At 39.8% G+C, this 10,000-nt stretch overlaps 1 protein-coding gene across 3 annotated transcripts in view; it reads right to left on the bottom strand.

Moving 5' to 3' along the window:
- Nucleotides 1-10,000, bottom strand: part of LOC143282131 (alpha-1,6-mannosylglycoprotein 6-beta-N-acetylglucosaminyltransferase A-like) — a 100,511-nt gene that overhangs the window by 75,296 nt on the left and 15,215 nt on the right. Inside the window, exon 1 of one of the 3 annotated variants that reach the window (XM_076587678.1) lies at nucleotides 4,412-4,519. The exons of the other annotated variants lie outside the window; for them this stretch is intronic. The gene's annotated coding sequence lies outside the window, so the exon portion shown is untranslated. Of the gene's footprint in view, nucleotides 1-4,411; nucleotides 4,520-10,000 lie in introns of those variants that run through there. 3 annotated transcript variants of the gene reach the window in all.

Consider the following 10,000-nt stretch of genomic DNA (forward strand, 5'->3'; position numbering starts at 1 on the left):
ATTGCATTTCTTGTCACAATTGTCACAGTGACTCGTTTCTTTAAATTTTTTGTTGTTGCCACAACAGCTTTCTCTGTGTGAAATTTGGGCTGCTTTCCCCATGGAGAGCGCGTCGCTACACTGAGAGCGCCACCCTTTTTTCTTTTTTTTTTCCAGCATGCAGTTTTGTTGTTTTTTTGTTTTTTGTTTTTTTTACATATTTGTTTTCCTATCATTATCAAAGTGGATTTTTCTACAGAATTCCCACAGGGACATCCCTTTTGTTGCTGTGAGATCTTTTACGTGCGCTAAGTACATACTGCACACAGGACCTCGGTTTATCGTCTCATCCGAATGACTAGCATCCAGACCACCACACAAGGTCTAATGGAGGGGGAGAAAATACTGGCGACTATGCCGTGATCTGAACCAGGGCACTCAGATTCTCTCGCTTCCTAAGCGAACGTGTTAACTCTAGGCCATCACTCCACTTGTAAATAAGAAAAATATATAACATAATCAAGCAAGAAAAAATCTTTCCTTCAACAACCACACAATCACACACATATGCACACACACATCTATGGTGTAAGCAGTCATACATATTGCATGAGTGCCACAAGTTCCCATTATCAGTTTAGCCTAAGGACAGTGATAACCACTACAGGAGAATGCTGTACAACGTGGCTGGCCTCCAGCTATTTGATTCACAATACTGTTCAAATAAAATTAAAAAAACTGTGACAAAAACAAATGAACTTTATCAACATGTCTTTGAAATGCTCAACCTAACTGTAAAATACATGACAATGGAAGAAAAGAAGAAGAAAAAAAAAAGAAAGACAAAATAAAAGGAGAAGTTTTCATGAATTTAAGGAATGAACAAATCAAAAAGGTGAAAATTATTTTTTTTTTTTTTAAGTAAAATTCTATTTTTAAAAAGTGTTAAAAACAACAACAACAAAAAACTTTTGAGCTCACACGCACCATACAGAACAACACACACACGCACACACACACACACACACACACACAAGGATCACTTACTGTACTCTCTCTCTCTCTATCTCTCTCTCTCTCACACGCACACACACACACATGTGCGCGCGCACACACACACAATGCACATGTACTCACAGCACAAACATGCACGCATGCGTGCAAGCCCTAACCCCTAACACACACATGTGCGCACACACGCCCCACCACCATTACACACACACAACAACACAATCACAAACAACACACGTACACTCACAGTACACACACACGCGCACACCCCCTAACCCCAAACACACACACACACACACACACACACACACACACACACACACACACACACACACATAGTGACATACAGAGTCTTCTTAGTTCTGGAGAGTGACATCACAACCAGAATAATGCTGCTTTTTCCTCGATGTATCATAAAGGTCCAAGCAGCCGAGTACAAATACAGTGGATGGACAAATACAATGACATGCATGTAAACCATGGACATAGTATGTCTCTGACGATGACCATTCCATTAATTTTTTGAGACAAGATTATTAAACACACACACACACATACACACACACACACACACACAATGAACAAAAACATAGAATTACACATAATGTTAAACATAATAACAGGTTCACCACACCAAAAGATTGCTAATGGACTCTTCACATCTTAGTCGCATAAAAAGATAAAAAGAAGGAACTACAATTATAATGGCATGAATGCTTAATTTTTTTAAGTCCGGAAAAAGACAGAAATATGCAAGGCAGTTTCTGGGAAATGAATAAATAAATAAATAGATAAATACATTACACACACACACACACACACATAGATATAAAGTGAATGAACCAGCAAGACCAACAAGACAGGAAGAGACAACAGAAAGAAAAGGAGCAGAAACTGGGAAGACAGCGAGAGGAATTAACAAACAAAATAATTCCAGAAAGTGAGAATACTATTTATACTGAGGGCCCCCGGCATCCGCACATTGAGAACTCCACTACATCAGGGACAACCAGGTGGAAATAACGTACGTGTCAACAGCTTAGGAGGTGCTGCAATGAAATCATGTATGACTGGCCTGCCATAGATTATGCACAGCATTGTGGCATGTAAATTGGAGTATATCCAATGTCAGTGAAAGGGGTTGAATGCATTTCATTGTCGTTGTTGTATGATCAATATGACAGCTGTATCTTCTTTTTCGTCTCCAATGTTTTTTTTAAATTATTCAAAAGCACCACTCTCACACACAATGTTTTGTATGACTCTTCTATGGAAGTTCTGTTCCACTAGCCCTTTGAACCGGATCATAGGATGTGCGAGTGAGTGCATGCGTGTGTGTGTGTGTGTGTGTGTGTGTGTGTGTGTGTGTGTGTGTATGACACAGAGAGAGAGAGAGAGAGAGACAGAGAGAGAGACAGAGAGAAGCAGAGAGAGAGGGGGGCAGAGGAGGGACGGGGGGTGGGGGTGGGGGGGAGGTTAGAGAGGGGAGTGAAATGAAGAAATACAAGGAAATGAAAAAAAAAAACATCAAGAGCTCCGTTTCATCTTAATTATTGCGGAAACTGCCAAAGAAGTCATGTTTCACACACACACACACATACACTCACACACACACACACACACTCACTTACACAGTCAAGTTACACTAAATGCCAGCGATATCTATTCCATCTGTGGAACAGAAAGCCTTGGATGTAAACCAGACACTAGAGTAATGCAACATGCACAAGTTCTTGGAAGTGTGTTAAGTACACACGCAGTATGTTAATTGCACACACACTCACACACATGTATATAGGGTAGGTATGCCAAACTGCGAATGATCCAGTCGAAGCGACCAGCTCAACGTGTGTACTGTAACAATAACATGTACGAAAGTCAAACATAGTTCTTTTATTTTTGAAGGCTTTCTCCGACTGATTGTACCAGGAAAAGTATGTCTGCTCATTCTTTTCAACATTTTGTCGACGTTTGAAATAGCAGGGGTGCCTGAGGGTAAATTTATGCGAGCGGGCAAGTCAAATTGCGAACAATGGCTTTGGGTACATGTACACGATTGAAACAGAAGCAGGTTTTTAACTCATTTGACATATTTTTGGAACATCGCACCAGACTGTTGTATTGTTAGTTTTGATCACACAATGACACAAACAGACATTTAAACACACCCATTCCACATCGCACACAAACACACCCTTTTGAGAGTGCTCAGTAACTGTGCAGCATTGTTCGCAAATAGACTCACATCAAAATATCATATGGTCTAATTACAAACGACACTATTTTGCAGTGTCCTATCAAAACTGACGTTCTGATCTGTCACCAATATGCTTTCTTAGATTCTCCCAGCACTAGTAATGCTCATTCAACGTATCCAATCCAATCAACTATTTGAAACTGTGTCAAAGTTCATGTTCCACAACTTGATTCCCTTGATTTTTGGATTTTGAGAGCACGTTTGTAACCTTGGTCGGCAGTGGGCATGAAGGAAAGAAAGAGCACAGAAATAGCCAGAAATAGCTGATGTTTGACTGGTTCTTGAAAACAGATATTCAGTAAGGTATTAGAAAAATGTCAAAGCAGACGTTAAATTGTGAAATGCAACCGTTTAGATCGCTTCGAAGTGGGATGGTATACGAATTGTTCGCAATTACATGCTGTTCGCAATTACCCATACCTACCCTATACACTCTCTTTCTGTCCCTCCCTGTCTATCTATGTCATTAAATGATACAACACCAAAACATCCTCACTCACCCAACGCACACAAAAAACTGCGAGAATGATCAAAACATATAATTTTAGGCCCTTCACACACACACACACACACACACACACACACACACACACACAGGGAGGAAATAGCCGAGTGGTTTAAGCGTTGGACTTTCAATCTGAGGGTCCCTGGTTCGAATCACGGTAACGGCGCCTGGTGGGTAAAAGGTGGAGATTTTTCCGATCTCCCAGGTCGTAACACATATGTGCAGACCTGCTAGTGCCTGAACCCCTTTCGTGTGTATACGCACGCAGAAGATCAAATACGTACGTTAAAGATCCTGTAACCCATGTCTGGGTCCCGTGGGTTATGGAGACACGAAAATACCCAGCATCCATAAACCACGACAGAGTCATCGGCAAGTCGATGTTGGTCGTATAACGGAAAATGTTAGTAATGGTCAAAGTTATGACCGCTGAACATTAATGGAAACAGAAGAAGAAGAAGGCACGAGAGAGAGAGAGGGGCAGAGAGAGAGAGAGAGGAGAGAGAGAGAACCAGTAAGTATGCCAGTTCACTGTCGTTAATTGTAAAACTGAACTAGACTCGCGCAGGAAGGCGACGTGAAGTCTGAATTATTCAGATCCTATCGAAAGAAGGGAGAGGGAGGCGATAAAATAATCATCCTCTCTGAACTGGCCTTACCATCAACACAGTCGGCAGACTCAGTGTGTGCACCTACGAGCTTCTGTCCACTTGCGAGGGCCGGGGTTTGTCGGACAAAAACTTCACTGTCCGCGCGAACCTTTCTGGTCGCCGGCACTGATAACCTCCCCTGCTACCCCCCCCCATCCCCCCCCCCCACACACACACACACTCACCCACCCACCCTTCCCTCTCACGACGACACGCCCCACAAACACATGTCACACAATCAAACAATGAACCGCTGAACAAGCGCGCGCTTGCTGTCTTTCCGCACCCTATTCTTCACCTCTTTATCTGTCATGTCCTTGTCGCTTTGTGCGGCACTGCACAGCATACCATGCTTCATTTTAAAATCATATCAGCCTGCCTGTCCCCCCCCCCCCGTACCCTCCCCCCCCCTCCACCCTCTCTCTCTCCCTCTCGTGTTTCAACCTGATTCATGTGGCGATCAGGCAAATTCTGCTCGATGAGAGGGCTTTACTCAGAATCATGGTTCGTGGGCCGCTGTACAAAGAGTGTGCACGTATTTTTCTGACAGTGGTCCACAGAAATTGTACCCACTTTTCATTTCCTTTATATATGAAGGCTGCATTGATGTGTACCTAGTCCATACTAATTAGTCACAAGCATCTGGTCTTTATTTTTGACAGACTGGGTCAGCTCTATGTTCTCCCAGGTCTTTAAATTATTCCCCCAGGTCCATGTTCCCCCAAATTTACCTTTTCTGAGTCTATGTTCCCCCAGGTCAATATTCCCAGGTAAGTCTCGTTTAATCAGTCAATTTTAAGTAGTGAAGAGAAAACAACAAAACAAACCCCAAAACTCAACCCCAATCCTCCCGCCCCCTCCCCCTCCCTGACATTAGTAGACTTCAAGCTAGTATAGTTCAAACCACTGTGCTGAATGGGAAGGAGTGGCAGCCGTGGTAAAGTAAAGAGGCCGCCGTGCGTGACAGCCGGTTCGACATCTTGCTAGAGGCTGGCAGCGTACATTTCACTGCTGAAGCGTGTAGACATTTTCAGCAAAATATTTAATCGCTGTCTGACAATAAACTGGGACAACAGGTATGAGAAAGAGTACTATTTGTTTATATATATATACATATATATATATATATATCAAACAAACGATATTTTATTTTGACATCTCTCTCTCTCTCTCTGTCTCCCTCTTAGTCTTGACCATAATAATAATTATTATTATAACGACCAATGATAATGATTACAGTATTAATGATGTTGATAATCATAATAACAACTGATAATAACAATGATAACAACAACAAATAATAATAATAATAATAACAATAACAACAACAACAATAATAATAATAATTATAATTAAAGCAACAAATAGTTGTCTTAGTATCAGTATCAGTATCAGTGTCAGTATCAGTAGCTCAAGGAGGCGTAACTGCGTTCGGACAAATCCATATACACTACACCACATCTGCTTAGCTGATGCCTGACCAGCAGCGTAACCCAATGCGCTTAGTCAGGCCTTGAGAAAAAAAAGAAGAAATAGAGATTCTCTTCTTTCTTTTTTTTCATTTACTTCTAAGTAAATGAATATTTAAATTAAAAAAAAAAAAAAAAAAATAGACATCGAAAATAGAGATAAAAATGAAATAAAATGAAATGATAATGGTAAATAAGTATGAAATAAAATGAGAAAAAAGATAAATAAATAAATAAATAAACAAACAATTTAAGAAAAGAAAAGATAAAAATGAATTTTTTTTTAAAAACCTTAAAAAACAACAACTTTGTTTTGGACGAAGTTCATGTTGCAAATCGTACACTTAAGTCGACAAATGTTGTCCATCAACAGAAAGACAGGCAGACAAAGAACTCTGCATGAAAGGGCATAGTAAAAGGAAAGAAAATGAAAGAAGACTTAAAAAAAAAAAAGAGTCAGAAAACAAGAGAAAAAAAAAGAATCAAACAAAAAAAGAAATTAAATCAGAAAACAAAATAGAGGGAAATAACAGAAAGTGGGAAAAATAGGAGGTTGGAGGCCCCACAACAGACATCAAAAAACATCGTCAGTGTGTGTATGACAAAACAAAAGTGGGGGGGTCAGCGTGTTGGGGGGCGGGGGGTGCGGGGGGGAAGAAAGTGGGAAAAATTAGCTAGGAGGATGGAGGTCCCGCAAAAAACAACAAACAACAACAACAAAACAAACAAGAAACCAACAGCTGAAAACAGTCAGTGTGTGTGTGTGTGTGTGCGCGCACGTGCACGCCATCACCTTCATCTCGTTTTCCCTCTTTGCCCCCTACCTCCTGTAAGTTTTTGTCGCAGTTAATATTTTACAGCTGAGTAACAAATTTCTCTACCCCTCTCTCTCTTGTCCAGTTGTTTATATACATTAAAACCAAAAGTAATTTTCAGCCACAACTGATTTGCCAGCTTAATTAGAGAGACTCAGAGAGAGAGGGAGAGGCACGCGCGGCAGGCAGTAGCCTCCAGCAAGATGGCAGCCTGCTGGCTCGCGTGCGGCCAGCCCCCCTTCTTCCCCTCCATACTACTGAGCTGGATGGTTCAGACAAGGGTTGAGGCCATAGGGCCACAAAGGACACATTGATCACATGCACACTTAAACGTACCGACAGACAGAATGACAAAGAATTCTGAAGTGAATGGTCTGACCAAAATCCATCAATCTAGATACCTGCCTACCCATCATCCTGCACGGTTGTCAAAAGAAAGGAAAGGGAGGGAGGAAGGACATGCGGCGTGAGTGTCAAAGGGGAAAGAGAATAGGATACATGTGAGGAAGGAAGCAAAAGGGAGAGAAAAGCTGCACAGAAGGGGAGAGGTGAGAAGAGGATGAAAATGAATAAAACATATACAATGTGAAGACTAAGTACAGAATTATGCTTGAGTGTTAAGCATACAGACAGACAGACAGACATGTATACAGGCACACACAATGACACTGACACAGACACACACACATAGAGCCATGTCAACATGTCAGTGTTATACACAGAGACATGCATTGCCTTGTCCATGTCACAGAGAGACAGAGAGAGAGAGAGAGAGAGACGCTTTGATGCTTTGACACTTAAATGTCATTGGCCATGAGGTCATTATGACATGGGTGAATGCATCAACATACTTTCAATTTATAACAAACCATTATAATAAACAAATGAAATGGTGAAAGCAAATAATCAAACAAAACAAAGTTCCTTCTTTGAAGAAAAAGGATAGTAACCAACAGGCCACTCAACACATAATAACTCCGTTCATTCATCTAACAATGCACCATGCAGCTTATTCCAACACTGGCTACACGAGAAAATTGCTAAACCTATCTGACCACGTAGTTATGTTTGTTGCGCTTTTTGCCTAACCTTCATAGCTTCTGATATAAATTTTGCTAACAAGATTATCCCCTCATGGTCTTCTGATGTTAACATTCTAAAGATATCCTTTCTTTTTGTAAACTCTTTTTCCAAAACCACACATTTACTTCTCAAATCATCATATGATTTAAATTCAAATATAAAATATATTTCATTATCAACTGTGGAGTTACACAAAGGACATGGAGGATTTGTGGATTTGTGGATTTGTGGATTTCTGACAAAACATATCTTACAAAAGAAGCCCAATTTTATGTTCCTTTCTCTATCTGGGATAACATCATATCATATGCCTGTTTACAAAGTCTACTCTGAGGCTATTTCAACAGTTTAAGCCAATACTTATACACTTCACACATATTTTCACATACAAATGATACCTCCCAGTTCCACCATACAGAATTTGTTTGAGGCATGTACTGGAACACCTAGACAAAGTTTTACCACAGAAGTATGTACTCTCTCCATCTGCTCATTTTTGTATAATCCCCAAATTTCTGCTGCATGTGTAAGTACTGGTTCAATTTGCATATCAAACATTCTCCAGAATACATCAACATCGATACAGTTCAACTTTCCCTTAAGTATTTCCAAAACACCATTCTTACCTTTACGAAAAGTTTCATTCCATGCCAAGTCAACAGTAGCCCTAAGTACTTATGAGAAGTGAAAAATTATAACACTTGTTTTATAAAGGTTCACGGTTAAGCACAAACAATCTGCTTCTTCTTCTAATATATTCAACTGATTTTGAAGTCCCGGAATGTTCAGACAAAAGAATCACATCATCAGCAAATAACAACTGAAACATTTTGACAGCATTTGGAATCATTTGAATACAATGTCTAACTTTCTTGATAACTCAACTGCTCATTCACGAATAAAAAATGAAAACATATTTGGGCTCAACACACATCCTTGCTTTACTCCACAAGGACATGGAAATTAGTCACTTTATGCACACTTATCACGCACACATCCAAGCACTGAATCATACACACCCCTCGGAGCTTTATATAATTCACCATTAACACCATTTTTTCATAGAACATTCCATAATCTATTACAGTTAACAGAATCAAAGGCTTTTTTTAAAGTCAACAAAGGCTATGTATAGTTTCATATTGCTAGACAGATACTTCTGAACCAATGCAAACAATGACGCTTCAGACGCTTCAGACATTATTTATTGACACTGGCCTATCTACAGCCCTTATGTCAAGGGGACATGATTCTCAATTGCAGCGTCGTGAACTGAGCGAAAACAAAACAAAAACAAACTATGAACAGTAAATAAAACAATTCTTGTTAATAAGCTTTTCTAGAACAATGTGAATTAATTGTTTATAGATGCATGTGCCCAATACAAGCACACATACATTATCTTCAACCACACTCTATCATCTCTATCATCAACCTCTACTATTTAGCCTAACTGACAATCACAATAACAAATATTATAAACTGTTCACATTCAACTTGACCATCAAGTGCATACAAATGCAATATATTATTCATAGATACTACTACATATTCTAACTAACCACTTTTCTTTTCCGGATGTTAATAGCCTCTGCAACATACCTGGCGAGCGAAATTAGAACTTCATCATTATCAGAGGATAACAAGCTCTGCACGGTTTGCCTTCTCTCGGCAACCACAAGTAAAAGTTGATTCTTAGCCCTGATATCTTGATAAGCTTTGCAATGAAATAGGAAATGGTCTTCATCTTCTCTCGCACCATCCATACACACCATGCACAAATTATCCCCAATACCTTCCGAATCAAACCATCTTCTATTTGCTTTTAAGCCTAATGTTCTGTTTCTAAATCTTGCTAACATATCCCTGTGCCATTTATTAGTAACTATTATCAAAAATTTCTCTGGTTGTAATGCACTTTTGAATGAATTGAACCAAGAATACTTTATACTATCTTCCATCTTGGAGTGCCAGTTTTGTTTATAACAAGATACTAAACGATCTTTAAATTCCGAAATAAATCCTCTTTCATTCCCAACTCCCTGACTAAGCCATACAATACCAAACCCCTTTACTGTAAGAACTTACTTCACATTGCCCACCCAGTTATGGTTACCTAACTCAACTTGCTGGAGTAACATGTCATATGCCTGTCAACATAGTCTGTTTATGGGGAGCTGAGTTAGCTTTAACCAGTACTTGATGCATTTCGCAAAGGCTCGAATATATAA

This window comes from Babylonia areolata, chromosome 1, assembly GCF_041734735.1.
Source record: "Babylonia areolata isolate BAREFJ2019XMU chromosome 1, ASM4173473v1, whole genome shotgun sequence".
Classification (NCBI taxonomy): domain Eukaryota; kingdom Metazoa; phylum Mollusca; class Gastropoda; order Neogastropoda; family Buccinidae; genus Babylonia; species Babylonia areolata.